General features: G+C 38.5%; 1 protein-coding gene across 9 annotated transcripts in view; it reads left to right on the forward strand.

Annotated features, from left to right (window-relative positions):
- The window catches only part of Plxdc2 (plexin domain containing 2), a 425,039-nt gene that overhangs the window by 89,013 nt on the left and 316,055 nt on the right, over window positions 1–19,971 (forward strand). The gene's annotated exons all lie outside the window — the stretch shown is intronic.

Genomic DNA, 19,971 nt, shown 5'->3' on the forward strand with positions numbered 1-19,971 from the left:
TTAAGTTGTGAATATACTCGTGGAGTCAGAGACCCCACAGTCAATAATTCCCCAAACGACCCCATAGTGCAGTCTTGCAATTGGAGGATAGTTAAGACCCCGATTGTAACTAACCTCTTCTCTCTCCATGCTTCATTCAACCGGCCATGATGTTGGCTGAGATGTTCATCTTCCAGCCCCTGAAAGCTGACTCATGTGTCAGTCAGGCTACAGCCAGAACAGCAGCCCAGGATCTTACTGCCCAGAGCTAGTTTGTACTCACACAGAGAAAAATCTTCCTGGCAAACCATAGCATTCCCTCTGCACTGGAGAGCAACAACAAATGAGAGAAAATGCCAGGTCGGACTTTGAAGAGGACCCAGCGCTGGGTTGCACGTTGGTAGATTTTCATTCCTTAGCAGCTTTGTGAGGTCATATCTATTCTATTTCTTATATCGTGACTAGTATATGAAAGTAGATGTGTCCTATCAACTTTCTTTATTCTAGAGTTTAATTTTCGCTATAATTGAACTATAGGGTATTTTTCTTTGTCCTCAATCATGAATGATCTAAAACAATTATTGACACATGGCAGGCATTCATTTATCACATACTAAGTTAATACATAAATAAATGAATTAAACAAATACTTAAAAAGTACAATAATATAGCCACTTGGAACTGAACTCTTTATAAGGTTCTGGCCCTTGGGGGTTTTATTCTCTTTATAAAGTCCTTGCATGTTCTATAGAACAGAAAGAAAAAAAGATAAAAGGGGAAGAATTCAAAAGCGGCCCGTTATCTGACATAAGTCTATTCAGGAGTGACAAGGAAAGCCATCCCCAGCTGCTATCTCCTGATGCACAGGCGTCATCTCCTCCCTGCAGAACCCCCAGGCTTCTTTGAGTTCTTTTTAGGACATTTTGTTTCTCTGAAGTTTTCTCTTCGAGTTTGCCTCTCATAATCAGTGCATTAAGCTTATTCAAATTTGCATACTTCATTGGTACACTGAATACCTAAGGGCTTGACTATAAGTTAGCAGTCTGTCCAATTTTCTTCCCAATCAGGTGTTTATGTAGATCAAGCAGACCGCTTGCCCTCCATCTGCTGCCGGAGCTCCTAATGTTCTGCTGGTTAAACACTCTGGCCTTCAATGTACTAACCGCTGCCTGATTAAGACATTGTCTCTATGAAATGAGTGCAGGTTTTTTTGATTAAACATATGATATGAAATTAAATCCCCATGGACTTTGCTAAGTAGTCCCAGAACTGACCACTGAAGGCCAACCAGGTCAACGTAAATGGTAGAAAGGAGTGATTTTTTTTATCACTACCTATTTATGTATATATGTATGTGAATATATGTGTATACATGTGATTTGAAAGCATAACTAAATTCTTACTATTGGGGAAGAGATAGAACTTTTTAATCAATTGATAAATTTCACATTGTTGCCAAATATGAAAAGATAACAGGATACTTAATTTGCATTGCGTGTGAATGCCATTCATCAAATATTTTATATTTGTAAAAAGTTCATGTATGAACAAGATAAATACTTCAATAGCATTATAATTTTGTTATTTCAATTTATGGATTACCAGTTCCAGTTTTTTTTTATACAATATGATTTTTAGAACAATGCCAATACTATTTCAGTTTTACTTCCCTCAAATATGATTGTACTGAAAGTCTCTAGCAGTATCTTCTAGATATATAGGTATATTATGGCATGGGAAAATTCATAAACTGTGGAATGTATTACTTTTGGGGATTTCAAATCTCCCAAATTAACTTATTTTAAGTTATTCTTTTCTATGGTCCACCAAAGGAAATTCACTAATACTTTCCATGGCATATGTAATTACGTATCTCTCTCTCTCTCTCTCTCTCTCTCTCTATATATATATATATATATATATATATATATATACATACATATACATATACATATACATATATATGTATATATATTTTATACATATAAATTTTTATATATACAAATATATATTCTCTCTATATAAATTTTTTTATATATACAATTTTTTTCATAAAAATTTTGAAAAAGTATGCAACTGAGGCTTAGAGGAACTAAGAAAGACTCATGACCACAGTGTGGGTGTTTGCTGTGGGGAGGAGTGGTATTTTCAGATGATAATGTTTGAGCTTTAAATTTCTAAGAAACCATTTTAAAAGAGTTGGTTTTGACCTTCTAGGTGATGAAATCAAAAGCAGAAATGAGCAATTATGTAACTCACAGTTCCCATCCAGAAATATCTTGCCATTTCTTTGAAAGATATAAAAGCTTTCCTAACCCTCAGCAAACATTCTTTACCATACCTTCAGGTCTACATGAGGTTAGTAATAACTTCAATAACAGTCGTATGGCTTACTTAAAAATGATGCCCCAGGAAAATCCTCCTGGCCAAATCAGCTATTGTCATATTTCAGCAAAATTCTTGTGTGATAGTATTTGGTTCGGCTTAGATCATGCAAGTAGCCTGTGGTGTGTACAACTTCCTGCCTGGCTAGAAGGACTGGGCACGGGCATCATTACACATTTCACCCCAAACAACCTCATATGTCTAGTTCTTTGTAATTTTTTATTTGCTTTGTTGATAGTTAAATCAAGCTTCCTTTCCTCTGTTTATTCAAATTAGTGTGTGGACAGGTCTTTGGATTATTTTCAGTGTAGCCACAGCTATGAATCAAAGAGGTCAGTCAATGGAAATAATTCAATTAGATGCCAAAATAAACATGGCGTCAGCATCCAGCCATCTGCTGCTTCGCTTTTATTGAGATATTAAGCCTTTGGATAAACTGCTGTTTGGAACAAATCTTTGTAAACATTACACTCCCTTGCCGAGGCTTTGATTGATGTTGTGGAAAAAAAAAAAGAGGCTAAAGGCTATCTTCCTCAGTGACCAAAACATCCTGGATAATTGAAAACAGGGAAATTCAGATACATAAAGACCCATGTAGTATATAGTAAGATCGGAGAACGTTATGTTTTGCCAAATTTTACAGTCCTAATAATGCTTGGTTTTAGATTATATCACCAAACAGCTACATAAACTTCCCAGTTATAACCTAATGAAGTGCTGATTTCACAGCAGCTCTTGTGATTACCCCAAGATGATTTTGTTGTCGTCTGAGGCAGGAGTTCATGTTGTCTGCCTTCAAACTTGTTACACAGAGGAGGGTTGCCTGCCTGCCTTTACCTCTTGAGTATAGAATGACCACCTGGTGCTAGGAACCAATACCAGAGCTTTTGTGCAAGGTCATCAACTCAAGCACCTTACCAACAAAGCTACTTCCTCTGCCCCAGGATGAACTGAAATGAAACCAAGTTTTGATCAAAACTAAGTTAATTTGATGCATACCTTCTAAATATCACATCTTTCAGTTTGGAGTAGATGGTTTTAAGATAATCTTTCTGACAGTAATTGGCCAATAGGAGTGGTTTGTTTATTCAGCTCATTTCTAAGTCATTCATTTATTCAGGAAGCCTTGTTCTGTAGTACCAAGTAGAGCTGTGACAAATATCCCCAAATCCCTGCCTCTACACTCCTTACATTCTAGTGTGAGTCAGGGTACAGGGAAGGTCTAAGGAGAATCATAGGCCATGCTAGAAAGAGATGAAGCAGAATAAAACAGAGCCAGTGAAGTGTATCTGTCTTATCTGCCTGCCTGCCTGCCCCTCCCTCTCTCTCTCTCTCTCTCTCTCTCTCTCTCTCTCTCTCTCCTCTCTCTCTCTCTCTCTCTCTCTCTCTCTCTCTCTGTCTCCTCTCTCTCTCTCCTCTCTCTCCTCTCTCTCCTCTCTGTCTCTCTGTCTCTGCCTGTCTTTCTCTGTCTCTGCTCCTGTGTCTATCTGTCTGTCTCTGTCTGTATTAGTGTATATTTGCATGGGCATATACTTGAAAAATGTAGATTTTATAAGGATTCATGAATGACAACACCAATATACTAAATAATTGACATAATATAGATATAATATTTTAAAATTCCCAGAAAATATGGGAAAACACTAAACACACCCAGAGTCAAAGTCTCATGCTCAATCAGAAGGCAGCTGAGACGAGTCATGAGCGAGAGCTGTATTTATTCTTGCTTTGCAGAAAGGAATGTGTCAGTCAGCTGATTAGCAACTTTGATATGTCAGTGGGTGAGACACGGGGACTGTCCCTGATGGACTGGTACCTGATTTGGCATGATATTGTTGTTGAAATACGTGCTGGGATAATTTGTGTGCATATTAAAGAATTGTACATAGCCTAGAAGTTTACAGTTTGGCCAATGACTGAGGTTAGGACGGACGTTCTGCTAGGTATGGAAGACGCCAGATATCAAAACTACAGAAAATGGCATTGGATGTAGCTCAGTGGTAGAGCACTTGCCAAGCAAATTGTTTGACCATCAACACTGCCAGAAAAAGGCAGAAAAAGTACAGTAATAATAATGCTCTGTGTGTGAAGGGCGGGCCAAGGAAGATGTATGAAAGGAGTGCATGATCCCCATTGATATTTGAACTGCAGGCATATGAAACCTCAATGGTCAACGCTAACATCCTCATCTGGAAGCATTGTTAGCATGGTGGGAACAGAAAGGAGAAGGGAATGTAATTAGCACATCAGTGCAAGGGACAGGCTGGATTTAAGCTGAGAAATGCAAGGCCCAGCTCACAGGTGCTAGGGCACTGTAGGGGTTTTGGCTTTTGCTAGGGTGGACTAGGGGCCCACAAGGTACTTGAGCAGCTGAATTTCAGGATCTGGCTCGCACTTCTGTACAATCCTTCAGACTGTGCTGAGTATTAACCGTAAGTACAGAAGCGAGGCAGCGGGACACTTAGTTAAGAGCCTCTTGGAACATGTCAGGCATGAGACACAATAGCTCAAGCCAAGTGGTGGCAGGGGAGGTTGTGGAACCTGGCTGGACTGTGTGTCTGCTCTAAAGGCAGAACAGACACCATTTCATTCTCTTTTGATGGTTAGATGTTTGTATATGAGAGCTCTGGGGGAAAGAGTGCTCTCAGCTTCTGTATATCTTCTTACCAGTGAAGGCACCCCCCCTTCACCCCACTGTCTGGGAGATCATATTCTGATGGGAGGCACATGACTTGGATTTCAAGTTCTAACCTAAGCTTCTTAGCCAAGCATAGTTGGCAGTGCACAGAGAAAACCGCCATGTGTGGACTGTCTGTCACCTGACAGGGGGCTTTTATAGTTTCTTTTCTGTCACCTGACAGAGGGCGTTTATATTTTTGTTTTGTTTTGTTCTTCTTACTAAGGAATGATGTATCCAACGGATCAATAATTAGAGGTAGTCAGCTTCAAAAATGTGTTATTTTTTCCTAGATATCTGTTTATTAAATCGTGTTATTATTTTAAGGAGCAAGAATCTTATTTTCCACAGAGCGAGGAGACTGAAATCTGGGCTTAAGCGCTTGTGTGAAATCTACATTATTCTTTCCATTCAGAAATGTTTCTGAGAGTTTCTAAATGTTTCTACTTCCAGTAAATAATAAAAAAAACTTGATCTTTAATCCATCTGTGTCCCATAAGTCATCTTTGACCAGGCTGTTGTTCTCTACCCGCTTGTCCCCCATTGCTAATGCTGTTCTGTCCTGTCTCCATCTCACGGCACTCAGGACGATCAACAGAACGATTTACCAATATGGAAAGATATGAAAATTTTCTGAACACTCTTAGGGCAAGAAAACCAGAGACATGAATGACATTCATGATCTATGGTTTTCCAAACAAAACAGAACAAACAAACTAACTACATCTTAGCAGTGAAATACAAGTATGGGGAAAGAGTGGATGAAGCATTAAATCAATCTCTAAACATATGAAGCACAGCTAATTTTATTAGCCTTACTGAATCTGCTGAAACAGAGACAGTGGCATATTTAATAGAATATTTTCAAGAAGGAAGAAGTAATCAGTTTATGTTCGTGTCTTCTATTTTCACATTTGCATATCCATAGAAAGAATTTAGAAACCAATTATTTTCACTCGTTTTAAAGTTAAAATGCACAATTTTTCATTATAAGATTCAGTTCTGTGCTTCAGAAGATACAAGTTCTGGCTATAAAGGTTTAATATCCTTTTTAATATAAACTACTGACAAAAACTATATTGTTCATAGTTTCATGTGTTACATAAGTATATATAATATTTTAAAATTAGTACTTCAGATGGTTAATTTTACTCTTCAAGTCATATACAAATCACTATTCCCTCATAAAATTGATCCCTGTATTTTGCTCGTGAAAAAAATTTGACTGACAATTTATAATTGTTCTTGGATCTCACATTCTATATAAATCAAAATCAAACATTAAAAAATGTTTGATGTATTTTCCAATATGTTGAATTCTTTCTCTTTTTTTGAGATAGTTATAATTACCAGAAGCACGCAATTGTTCAAAATATATATCACCAATGCATTTATATTGTATTAACTGCAGAAGAAAAAATATGTCTGACAAATTAATTCTGAAGGGGAAGGATGATATGGGAATTAGGGTCCCAGTTAGGGACGTTCTGACACGGGTATGTTGACTTACTCATTGCTTGGCACTGGGGAAGTTTCAACATGCACGAGAAAAGCATCATACTAAGATACTAATGGGGAGATTTCTTTTAGAGAGACCAGTTATGAGACAACAAACACAGAACTTGATGATGTGGGTAGCAGATGTTGATGTTCCCTTAAGAATACTCAGAACTTATTTTAAAGAAAACAGATTAAAAAGACTGGTTATGTTATACATGCTAGCTTATTTATTCTTCTTAGCTCTCCTTAATTAAAGTTCCTGATATAAATAAGATCTTGAACTTCTCTCAGAGTCCCATGTATTAAAGGCTATGAAGAGTAATGAAGCTGTCTCAATTAGAACTTCCATTCCTGTAAACAGACACTATGACCAAGGAAAGCCTTATAAAGGACAACATTTAATTGGGGCTGGCTTACAGGTTCAGACTTTCAGTCCAGTATCATCATGGTGCACGCATGGCACTCTCCAGGCAGCCATGGTGTTCAAGGAGCTGAGAGGTCTACATCTTGATCTGAAGGCAGCCAAGAGATGGCTATTTCCCAGGGAGCTAGCAGGAAGGTCTCTTCTGTAATGGGTGGAGCCTTAGCATATGAGGAGACATCCAAAGCCAAAAACCACAGTGGCACTTTCTCTAACAAGGCCATACGTCCTAAGAGTACCACTCCCTGTGGGCTAAGCATATTCAAACCACCACAGAAGCCTTTAGGAGGTATGACCAAGGGGAAGGAATTTGGGTCACTGGGGCTTGTCATAGGAAGGCTTTCTATCCTTTGTTTTATTTTTGGCTTCCATGAGATGAATAGGTCTCCTTGAGGAGGTACTTTTCTCCTGTTATATTTCGCTGATACAGAGCAAGGGATCAGGGTCAGACACCCTATGAGCCAAAAGTAAATCTCTCTGCTTACAAATTGATTTTCCCAGGTGTTTTGTGACAGCTAAGGAAAATTAACACAATATAAACAGAGTACTCTCTGTACCCTATCTACATTTGGAGGGAAGGGTTTTCTACAGAGGAAAGCAAGTTTGGTTTTTACAAATGGACAGGCAGCTTCACTATCGGGGCAGTGTTAGAAGAAAACCATCAGTTTTCCAAAGTTTTGACCTTTTGACCACCATGGCACTTTCTGATTATAATTTTACCATGAATATAAAGTTCTTTTCAAGTAAATAAATATCCTTGTAGAGCATTGTTCGTAACCATCCCTGTGGTGTATATAATAAGTCCATTGGTACTCTGATTTATATGTCAGTACGTCATGAAGTTGTAGGTGAAGTTACTACTCTACAATTCAGTCTGTATGAGTAGGAAATGAACTGCAGGGCTGGAGAGATGTCTTGACAGCTAAGAGCACTCATTCCTGTCCCACAGGTACTGAGTTTGATAATTTACATCCACATGGTGACACACAACTGTATCTTACTATTTGTTAAGGAGATTTTAGCTTCTGCATCACTGGGCACACACACGTGTATACATGAACAAGTATACATGTAGGCAAAATATCCTTACATGTTAAAGAAGGAGTGAGAAGGTAAGGACCAGAAGAGTGGGAGGAGCACTGGAGATGTAAAGGAGTGAATTAGTTGCCACCGAACTGAGAGTGCCTGAATCAAAATCTTGGCGATGCAGGTGACAATCAAGTGGCCATTTTACAATTTACAAATTCTCAGATACACACAGAAAAGGATAAAGCAGAGAAGAAGGCTTTTTCCTTTGATTAGAGTGGTATGTATCTAGCACAAATTAATCTTACACTCTACAAAATAGTACAATTTATTCAAATATCTTTCACTTTATCAGTGTGTGATCCAAACACAAGTTAGAAAGGAGATTAATAAGCATTTTAGATGCCAGAAAATATTTTACCGAAGTCACAAATCAAACTTGACAAGGCTTGGCAATAGGTCTGAGGAATGGCCAGATGGCCCGAGTGGCATAGACTATGCTCAGCAAATCTATATTTTGTGACTCACTCTCTTATAATTAGTTTATTATCTATTCTTCCATTCATAGACAATTATTGATTTATTAATAAATATTTCTGGGGCAAAGCAATATTCAACATTCTTGGGATATCAAGAAGAATAAACTACAATTCCAGTTATAGAAAGGCTTACTTTCAAATAGATACAAAAATAATGATAAGGATGATGCCAGTGATGCCAGATAGTTGTAACATTTCCCACGAAAGTGGCAAGATTCTACAAGGCTAATGCTTAAATTCTCAAGTACTATCCAGTGAATGTTTAAAGTAATTCTAGAAGATTCATTAGGGTACCATATGGTAGTAGTAATTGTAGTTGGTAGTTTTAATACCAACTCCTTCAGGAAATATTGAATAAAAAACATAAAGCTAATGTTTCATCTGTTCATTACCAACATATCCTCAGTGGCTGGATACTATCACAGGGACCTTCAAACCTTGGGAGTTTCAATGTCTTTGAAAGCAGACAAAGATACGAAAAGATGCTTAGTGAATCGTACGTGCATGTTACTGGTCAGTAGATCTATTGGTTTAATGCCAACTTCCCTCATGTTTGAACATTATTTTCAGGGAAATAGTAATGTTTTTGATATAGTAATAAGTATAAAAGCAGATACTGTTGATGTGAGACAGTTCTCCTGATGGGGTTGGCTCAATTGCCTCCTGCAGACATTGAAAACCATGGCTGCTTCCTTTTCATACAGAGAATTCCACAGTGTTTTCATGTTTGCTATAGACAATGTTTCATGTGTTATAAGTTTATTACTTATGGTAATATTACTTGTGGTATACATTAATTATAGTGACTAATATTTACAACTAGTACACTGTCATAATTTAATGTTTAGGGAACAGAGACATGCAAAAGTCTAGAGTGTCATTGTTTGTGTGGACATAGCCATCTTTGGCCTAAGGCACAGTCTAATTACCTAAGCGTTAAGATATTGTGGATGCTCTGAGCCTACAATATGTTTATATTGTATTTTTTGAAATGGTTTTCTAATTCTTTTTTCATAATAACATAAGAAAATATTTTTATGCTCAGTACTGAGAAAAGGAAAATGAATCTCCATGAGATGTCTGTCATTCAATGTAGACTGGGAATGGCCTTTCTTTTCAGCTTTAGTCCCTTGACACTTGAGAGCCATCATTTCTCAATGTGAGAAGAACAGCTTGGTTGCAAGAAAGGCCTGGTGTGGAGAGAGGTATGAAGACTCCTGGCACCCTGCTATGGTCTCCATATCTCTTGTGGGCATTATTTATGAATGTCTTAATTCTTATATATCCTTCAGAACTCAACCTTCTGGGCTTGTTTGACTGCTCATATGGCCCAGTGTTACTCTTCCCCAACTAGAACTGTAAACTCTGGGTACACAGTTCAGTGTGAAGGCAGAAAAACAATCTATTAAAAAACTCAGTGACATTTTTTATCTTTCGGGAATAGAGGTAAAACCTGAAATTTCTGTGTTTCATATAAAAATAAACTAAAAAATGACCCTTAAAATGTGTGTTCTCAATACCATTGTCTCCCAATTTTAAGGTTTGGTGCCTAGCTTAAGTTTTAATAGTTTCCAATTTGCTTTGACACAAATGTAATAAAATCTCTATGGTCTGTCCTTAAGTCTCTGAAGGTATGATTGTGTCCCATGAACTTTCTATGTATTTTGATCTGGATTCGTGGCTCATATCTGCAATCCTGTCATTCTGGAGCCTGAGACAAGAGCACCAGAGTGAACTGCAGGCCAGCATGGGCTATAGAGTCGGGTACAGTCCACCTTGTGTTATATAATAGTATTCTGCATCAACTTCCCATACCTCTTCCAAATTTTGAGATTATCTTACATTATATATGCCTGCAATGATGAAAAAGACTGTGAGCTTCAATGAAGCCTTCAATGTCACTGTCTGAGGTGTTGGGAACTATTAGACTTACAGATTTACAGAATGAACCTGGGGGGTGAGCTTTTAAAGTCATCTCATTTCACTTTATAGATATGAAACTTAAGAGGTCCAGGATGGAAAAATGATATCCACACTGATATCTAAGGTTTTGACATGGGAAGCAAGATAAAGCCCAATTCTCTGATTCCTACTGAAGAGCTTTCCTTACCCTGCCAGAAAACATACAGTCTGTTTCTCCCTCAGTTCATTGAAGAGCATTCACTAAGCGTGCACTCTTTTAGCTTGATCACTCTTGATAAATTAGCAGAGTTAAAACTATGAAGAGATAGATCCATGAAATTTGGGGTCTGTTTCATGTAAGCTCTCTGGCCTCTGCTGGATGCATTTCCAAATATTTCTTTGAAACTGGTTCTCTCTCTCTCTCTCTCTCTCTCTCTCTCTCTCTCTCTCTCTCCTCCCTCTCTCCCTCCTACCTCCCTTCCTCCCTACCTTCCTTCCTTTCTTCTTTCTTTTATCTTTCTTTAAGTCTATCTTCTGTGAGTTTCTCTTAGTTTCTCACTTGTGCCACTTTTGTCCAGTTTAGTTTCTTTTTCTCAAATTGAATCTACACGCTTATTTTGATTATAGGTTCTCAATTCTTGTCTGCTCAGCTCCATACAGTATTTCACATTTTTAGTATTTTACTGGAATTTTAGGCTGAGTATACAGAGCCAGGACAGCTAACATTCTCCATAATTTGCCCAGGTTTTCCTGCTACTCTACAAAGAAGTCTCATTTCTATGACACAAGACAGCAAAAATCCACAAAATACATTCTTTTGCCCTTTTTATATAAATGTAGACTTTTCACTTGCGCATCGTGACATCATATTACACAGAAGAGAAGCAGCCAGTGCCGTGCACCTGTTATCCATCCGGTAAGCATAATTGAGGCAGGAGAATGCCTGTGACATCAGCTTGTGCTCTATAGCATATTGTAAGCTAGTTTGGGCTACACAGTGAGAGAGTATCTCACAATTTCATGTGTAGATGCAAGACAAGAAAAATTTCTAATCACTGTTTAATTTGATCTTTCAAGCATTTAGAAAGAGGAATGCTTAGTAATAGAGACTGTCAAAAGAATCACTTGAAGACTTCTTTATAGTAGTCTTGTATCTATGAGTGGCTCTTAATTGACTCCCATCATTTAAGTTAGCTATTTTAATTTTGTTCTGTTTTGAAATGAGGTTTTACTCTGTATCCTAGGCTGGTTGGAAACTTACTATGTAGTCCAGGCTGCCCTTGAACTCAGGGCAATCTGCCTGAGTAAGATTCCCCAAAGGTGAGAGGCATGGGTTACTATAGTCGACTTTTTATCATTTATGCTATAACAATGGTCTTGAAAATGCTTCAGCTCCTTCTGGGAATCATGGGATGTGCTCAGTAAGGATGTTTTCCACTTGGCCTCCTGTTCTGCATTATGAAAAGAAGCACAGAGCTTTGCCTGCAAATTGTGCTATGTGAGAAGGGGCATGTTTGTAGAACCTAGCCACTAAACAAAACAAGGCTCAATACACTGCTACAGTATAGTTAAGGCCCTGCTGTGCTGTTTGTGAGTTCCAGCATGATTGAAACACAGACAGGCCTAATCAACAAAAGGAGTTTTCCAAGACTTTTTTAAATTCATTATGATCTTCAACATAAAAACTGTCACACAGAGCTGGGAATGTAGCTTAGTAATAGAACTTTTGCCTGGCATGTGCAAGGACCGCAGTTTGATCACAGCAGTGTCAAAACCTCTTAAAAGATCACCCCAACACACATTATGTTCTACATTCTGTGCTACAAATTTCTTTTGAAATTTGGACACACATCTCGCCTAATGGTCTTAGAGTTCTTTAAAATACCACATTTACTCCTAAAAATGAAAAGAGAGCAGAGTTTTCCTTTGTTAAGTGCACATATTCTGCCTGGGTTTCAATGCTTCTTTTAAGTTTCTGCTGTTTGTGTTTTCTCACATGAGTGAGAATGGGATTCAGATAAAATGTGTATTTTTAGAGACTTTTAATTCTCTAAAGCCCCTCGTTTGTGTCAGTAGCCAAGGAACCTCTTTCTACGAGTATTTAAAACCTTCTCATCTGAACAGATTACAATGAAATAAATGAAATGCTTACATTCTGCTTCAGCTGCTCCTGAATAGCTCATAAAATAGAAGCATGGAGAGCCCAGAAAAAGCCCAGCCTTAACCCCTGCTCTGCTTGTGAGCACCATGGTAAATCAGTGAACGAGTTCTGTACAATTCCTAGCCCATGCTCTGCTGCTGATTGATGAAAAGTACCCTGGTCTTCTAGCTGGCCACGAATGATCTAATGAAGTGTTTGCCCCTTTCCACACAGATGCCCAATACGGTGATGAAGTCAGCTCCTTTAGATGGAGAAATTAAGTTCTCGTCCTCCCGTTTAGCTGTTGGTTAACCTGAACCTGCTCCTCAGATAGATGCTGTCTATAATTATCATTTACTACTACAACTACTACTACTACTACTACTACTACTACTACTACTACTACTACTACTACTACTACGATTACTACCACCACCACCACCACCTCCTCCTCCACCACCACCACCACCACCACGACAACCACCACCTCCACCTCCACCACTACTACTGCTGCTGCTATTTTGAGAAGGGTGAAGCAGTTCAGTTACTGGGTTTGGAGAATCTGCATGAGGCAATGATGCTGTTTTTATGTTGTCCTTAGTTTTTCAAGGCGGGAGATCAGGCTAAGAGAGATTTGAGGGCCCCGTGTTTTAAGACACATAGCTGGCTAGTGGCAGAGCCAGGAATCCTAGTAGCCTCTGATGCAGTAGTTAAGAAACAACTGGAGCAGGTGGACCTTGTCCTCAGCCTGAGTGACGAGAGGCTCATGAGCTGGTAGAGTCTGAAGTCACCACATTCTCTGCGGGCTATAGAAGGAAGACCACCAAACTGAGGGCAAACAGGAATGGGCAGAAGAAATATTGAATGGGCTATTTTGTTTTCTGCCAGTAAAAAAATCAAATATGAACCAAGCAAATTGATGTATCCTATTTCTTATTTAAAGAAAGTTTTGAGCTACCACAAGTTTTAAGACAGAGGAGACAGGCTTGGCCTGGCATGGATTGGGGACAAAGATTCATGTAACAGAATCCATTAAATGTAGTTCATGCTTTCCTGTAATGTTAAATTCAGGCTTTTGAAGGATAGTGTACTGATGGAGTAAGTGGATCATTATAACATTTTCTTTAAAAAAGTAATATTTCCCGAAAGGACATATATAAGGTAGGCAGTGCTTTTAGTGGCAGAAACAAGATAATAGGGCACTTTAAAATAGTTAAGAAGCAAATCCATGTACACAGGATGTAGTGGCGTTTTGGGACACAGAGGCATTATCAAGTTGACTGTGGTTTAGAGTGAACATTCTGTGAGATGCTTCTCCAGGGACAGTCTGGTCAGCTATGAAATGCATTTGATGCTTTGGGACAGCAATGAGAAATGCCAGGTTACTAATGTAAACTTCAAATAGTAAAGTGGCCCATTGTTACATGTAATGTCGTTTGCATCATTCAGTCTGTATACAAGCTAAAAAGACATAGAGCATAATATAACCATATAAATGACCCCTAATTACTTGTAACAGAATCCTTTGAAAACTCCTTTGCACTCAATGTAGTGCATAAAATTCGTATCAGAAATAGTGGAAATAGCAGTCCATCTAACAAGACACTTTGGCATTAATTGGCATGGCTTCTATACTTTGTGTTCTGCTCATTTTCATTTGCACGAAGCCCTTATTAAGAAAGGATGTTATCTTGCATGTAGGCACTTGCTAAAAGAACGCAGCTTGTTGACAGAGAATATTTTAAACTGACAATCTCACCATGAGCCTGTTCTAAAAACATCTGCTGCCTAGGAAAATCGGAACGGGCTAATAACAGTGACTATAATTAATAGTTTATTGCTTTAAGGAAAACAATTAACAAATTAGGCTGATGCTTAATCTTCCCAATTAATAAACAAGAAACAAAAACAATTCAGAGAAAGGAAGTAGTATGCATTGTCTGCCTGAGTTACTTTTTTATTTTTTTTATTTTTTATTTTTTTTTCTTTTCTTTTTTTTTTATTAACTTGAGTATTTCTTATATACATTTCGAGTGTTATTCCCTTTCCCGGTTTCCGGGCAAACATCCCCCTCCCCCCTCCCCTTCCTTATGGGTGTTCCCCTCCCAACCCTCCCCCCAATGCCGCCCTCCCCCCAACAGTCTAGTTCACTGGGGGTTCAGTCTTAGCAGGACCCAGGGCTTCCCCTTCCACTGGTGCTCTTACTAGGATATTCATTGCTACCTATGAGGTCAGAGTCCAGGGTCAGTCCATGTATAGTCTTTGGGTAGTGGCTTAGTCCCTGGAAGCTCTGGTTGCTTGGCATTGTTGTACATATGGGGTCTCGAGCCCCTTCAAGCTCTTCCAGTTCTTTCTCTGATTCCTTCAACAGGGGTCCTATTCTCAGTTCAGTGGTTTGCTGCTGGCATTCGCCTCTGTATTTGCTGTATTCTGGCTGTGTCTCTCAGGAGAGATCTACATCCGGCTCCTGTTGGTCTGCACTTCTTTGCTTCATCCATCTTGTCTAATTGGGTGGCTGTATATGTATGGGCCACATGTGGGGCAGGCTCTGAATGGGTGTTCCTTCAGTCTCTGTTTTAATCTTTGCCTCTCCCTTCCCTGCCAAGGGTATTCTTTTTCCTCATTTAAAGAAGGAGTGAAGCATTCACATTTTGATCATCTGTCTTGAGTTTCGTTTGTTCTAGGCATCTAGGGTAATTCAAGCATTTGGGCTAATAGCCACTTATCAATGAGTGCATACCATGTATGTCTTTCTGTGATTGGGTTAGCTCACTCAGGATGATATTTTCCAGTTCCAACCATTTGCCTACGAATTTCATAAACTCGTTGTTTTTGATAGCTGAGTAATATTCCATTGTGTAGATGTACCACATTTTCTGTATTCATTCCTCTGTTGAAGGGCATCTGGGTTCTTTCCATTTTCTGGCTATTATAAATAAGGCTGCGATGAACATAGTAGAGCACGTGTCTCTTTTATATGTTGAGGCATCTTTTGGGTATATGCCCAAAAGAGGTATAGCTGGATCCTCAGGCAGTTCAATGTCCAATTTTCTGAGGAACCTCCAGACTGATTTCCAGAATGGTTGTACCAGTCTGCAATCCCACCAACAATGGAGGAGTGTTCCTCTTTCTCCACATCCTCGCCAGCATCTGCTGTCACCTGAGTTTTTGATCTTAGCCAATCGCACTGGTGTGAGGTGAAATCTCAGGGTTGTTTTGATTTGCATTTCCCTTATGACTAAAGATGTTGAACATTTCTTTAGGTGTTTCTCAGCCATTCGGCATTCCTCAGCTGTGAATTCTTTGTTTAGCTCTGAACCCCATTTTTTAATAGGGTTATTTGTTTCCCTGCGGTCTAACTTCTTGAGTTCTTTGTATATTTTGGATATAAGGCCTCTATCTGTTGTAGGATTGGTAAAGATCTTTTCCCAATCTGTTGGTTGCCGTTTTGTCCTAACCACAGTGTCCTTTGCCTTACAGAAGCTTTGCAGTTTTATGAGATCCCATTTGTCGATTCTTGATCTTAAAGCATAAGCCATTGGTGTTTTGTTCAGGAAATTTTTTCCAGTGCCCATGTGTTCCAGATGCTTCCCTAGTTTTTCTTCTATTGGTTTGAGTGTGTCTGGTTTGATGTGGAGGTCCTTGATCCACTTGGACTTAAGCTTTGTACAGGGTGATAAGCATGGATCGATCTGCATTCTTCTACATGTTGCCCTCCAGTTGAACCAGCACCATTTGCTGAAAATGCTATCTTTTTTCCATTGGATGGTTTTGGCTCCTTTGTCAAAAATCAAGTGACCATAGGTGTGTGGGTTCATTTCTGGGTCTTCAATTCTATTCCATTGGTCTATCTGTCTGTCTCTGTACCAATACCATGCAGTTTTTATCACTATTGCTCTGTAATACTGCTTGAGTTCAGGGATAGTGATTCCCACTGAAGTCCTTTTATTGTTGAGGATAGTTTTAGCTATCCTGGGTTTTTTGTTATTCCAGATGAATTTGCAAATTGTTCTGTCTAACTCTTTGAAGAATTGGATTGGTATTTTGATGGGGATTGCATTGAATCTGTAGATTGCTTTTGGTAAAATGGCCATTTTTACTATATTAATCCTGCCAATCCATGAGCATGGGAGATCTTTCCATCTTCTGAGGTCTTCTTCAATTTCTTTCCTCAGTGTCTTGAAGTTCTTATTGTACAGATCTTTTACTTGCTTGGTTAAAGTCACACCGAGGTACTTTATATTATTTGGGTCTATTATGAAGGGTGTCGTTTCCCTAATTTCTTTCTCGGCTTGTTTCTCTTTTGTATAGAGGAAGGCAACTGATTTATTTGAGTTAATTTTATACCCAGCCACTTTGCTGAAGTTGTTTATCAGCTTTAGTAGTTCTCTGGTGGAACTTTTGGGATCACTTAAATATACTATCATGTCATCTGCAAATAGTGATATTTTGACCTCTTCTTTTCCGATCTGTATCCCTTTGATCTCATTTTGTTGTCTGATTGCTCTGGCTAGAACTTCAAGAACTATATTGAATAAGTAGGGAGAGAGTGGGCAGCCTTGTCTAGTCCCTGATTTTAGTGGGATTGCTTCAAGTTTCTCTCCATTTAGTTTAATGTTAGCAACTGGTTTGCTGTATATGGCTTTTACTATGTTTAGGTATGGGCCTAGAATTCCTATTCTTTCCAGGACTTTTATCATGAAGGGGTGTTGAATTTTGTCAAATGCTTTCTCAGCATCTATTGAAATGATCATGTGGTTCTGTTCTTTCAGTTTGTTTATATAATGGATCACGTTGATGGTTTTCCGTATATTAAACCATCCCTGCATGCCTGGGATGAAGCCTACTTGATCATGGTGGATGATTGTTTTGATGTGCTCTTGAATTCGGTTTGCCAGAATTTTATTGAGTATTTTTGCGTCGATATTCATAAGGGAAATTGGTCTGAAGTTCTCTTTCTTTGTTGTGTCTTTGTGTGGTTTAGGTATAAGAGTAATTGTGGCTTCGTAGAAGGAATTCGGTAGGGCTCCATCTGTTTCAATTTTGTGGAATAGTTTGGATAATATTGGTATGAGGTCTTCTATGAAGGTTTGATAGAATTCTGCACTAAACCCGTCTGGACCTGGGCTCTTTTTGGTTGGGAGACCTTTAATGACTGCTTCTATTTCCTTAGGAGTTATGGGGTTGTTTAACTAGTTTATCTGTTCCTGATTTAACTTCGATACCTGGTATCTGTCTAGGAAATTGTCCATTTCCTGAAGATTTTCAAATTTTGTTGAATATAGGTTTTTATAGTAAGATCTGATGATTTTTTGAATTTCCTCCGAATCTGTAGTTATGTCTCCCTTTTCATTTCTGATTTTGTTAATTTGGACGCACTCTCTGTGTCCTCTCGTTAGTCTGGCTAAGGGTTTATCTATCTTGTTGATTTTCTCAAAGAACCAACTTTTGGTTCTGTTGATTCTTTCTATGGTCCTTTTTGTTTCTACTTGGTTGATTTCAGCTCTGAGTTTGATTATTTCCTGCCTTCTACTCCTCCTGGGTGTATTTGCTTCTTTTTGTTCTAGAGCTTTTAGGTGTGCTGTCAAGCTGCTGACATATGCTCTTTCCTGTTTCTTTCTGCAGGCACTCAGCGCTATGAGTTTTCCTCTTAGCACAGCTTTCATTGTGTCCCATAAGTTTGGGTATGTTGTATCTTCATTTTCATTAAATTCTAAAAAGTTTTTAATTTCTTTCTTTATTTCTTCCTTGACCAGGTTATCATTGAGTAGAGCATTGTTCAATTTCCACGTATATGTGGGCATTCTTCCCTTATTGTTATTGAAGACCAGTTTTAGGCCGTGGTGGTCCGATAGCACGCATGGGATTATTTCTATCTTTCTGTACCTGTTGAGGCCCGTTTTTTGACCAATTATATGGTCAATTTTGGAGAAAGTACCATGAGGAGCTGAGAAGAAGGTATATCCTTTTGCTTTAGGATAGAATGTTCTATAAATATCCGTTAAGTCCATTTGGCTCATGACTTCTCTTAGTCTGTCGACATCACTGTTTAATTTCTGTTTCCATGATCTGTCCATTGATGAGAGTGGGGTGTTGAAATCTCCCACTATTATTGTGTGAGGTGCAATGTGTGCTTTGAGCTTTAGTAAGGTTTCTTTTACGTATGTAGGTGCCCTTGTATTTGGGGCATAGATATTTAGGATTGAGAGTTCATCTTGGTTGATTTTTCCTTTGATGAATATGAAGTGTCCTTCCTTATCTTTTTTGATGACTTTTAATTGAAAATTGATTTTATTTGATATTAGAATGGCTACTCCAGCTTGCTTCTTCTGACCATTTGCTTGGAAAGTTGTTTTCCAGCCTTTCACTCTGAGGTAGTGTCTGTCTTTGTCTCTGAGGTGTGTTTCCTGTAGGCAGCAGAATGCAGGGTCCTCGTTGCGTATCCAGTTTGTTAATCTATGTCTTTTTATTGGGGAGTTGAGGCCATTGATATTGAGAGATATTAAGGAATAGTGATTATTGCTTCCCGTTATATTCATATTTGGATGTGAGGTTATGTTTGTGTGCTTTCATTCTCTTTGTTTTGTTGCCAAGACGATTAGTTTCTTGCTTCTTCTAGGGTATAGCTTGCCTCCTTATGTTGGGCTTTACCATTTATTATCCTTTGTAGTGCTGGATTTGTAGAAAGATATTGTGTAAATTTGGTTTTGTCATGGAATATCTTGGTTTCTCCATCAATGTTAATTGAGAGTTTTGCTGGAGACAGTAACCTGGGCTGGCATTTGTGTTCTCTTAGGGTCTGTATGACATCAGTCCAGGATCTTCTGGCCTTCATAGTTTCTGGCGAGAAGTTTGGTGTGATTCTGATAGGTCTCCCTTTATATGTTACTTGACCTTTTTCCCTTACTGCTTTTAATATTCTTTCTTTATTTTGTGCGTTTGGTGTTTTGACTATTATTTGACCGGAGGTGTTTCTTTTCTGGTCCAATCTATTTGGAGTTCTGTAGGCTTCTTGTATGCCTATGGGTATCTCTTTTTTTAGATTAGGGAAGTTTTCTTCTATGATTTTGTTGAAGATATTTACTGGTCCTTTGAGCTGGGAGTCTTCACTCTCTTCTATACCTATTATCCTTAGGTTTGATCTTCTCATTGAGTCCTGGATTTCCTGTATGTTTTGGACCAGTAGCTTTTTCCGCTTTACATTATCTTTGACAGTTGAGTCAATGATTTCTATGGAATCTTCTGCTCCTGAGATTCTCTCTTCCATCTCTTGTATTCTGTTGGTGAAGCTTGTATCTACAGCTCCTTGTCTCTTCTTTTGGTTTTCTATATCCAGGGTTGTTTCCATGTGTTCTTTCTTGATTGCTTCTATTTCCATTTTTAATTCCTTCAACTGTTTGAT

This window comes from Rattus norvegicus, chromosome 17, assembly GCF_036323735.1.
Source record: "Rattus norvegicus strain BN/NHsdMcwi chromosome 17, GRCr8, whole genome shotgun sequence".
In the NCBI taxonomy this organism is placed as follows: Eukaryota; Metazoa; Chordata; class Mammalia; order Rodentia; family Muridae; genus Rattus; species Rattus norvegicus.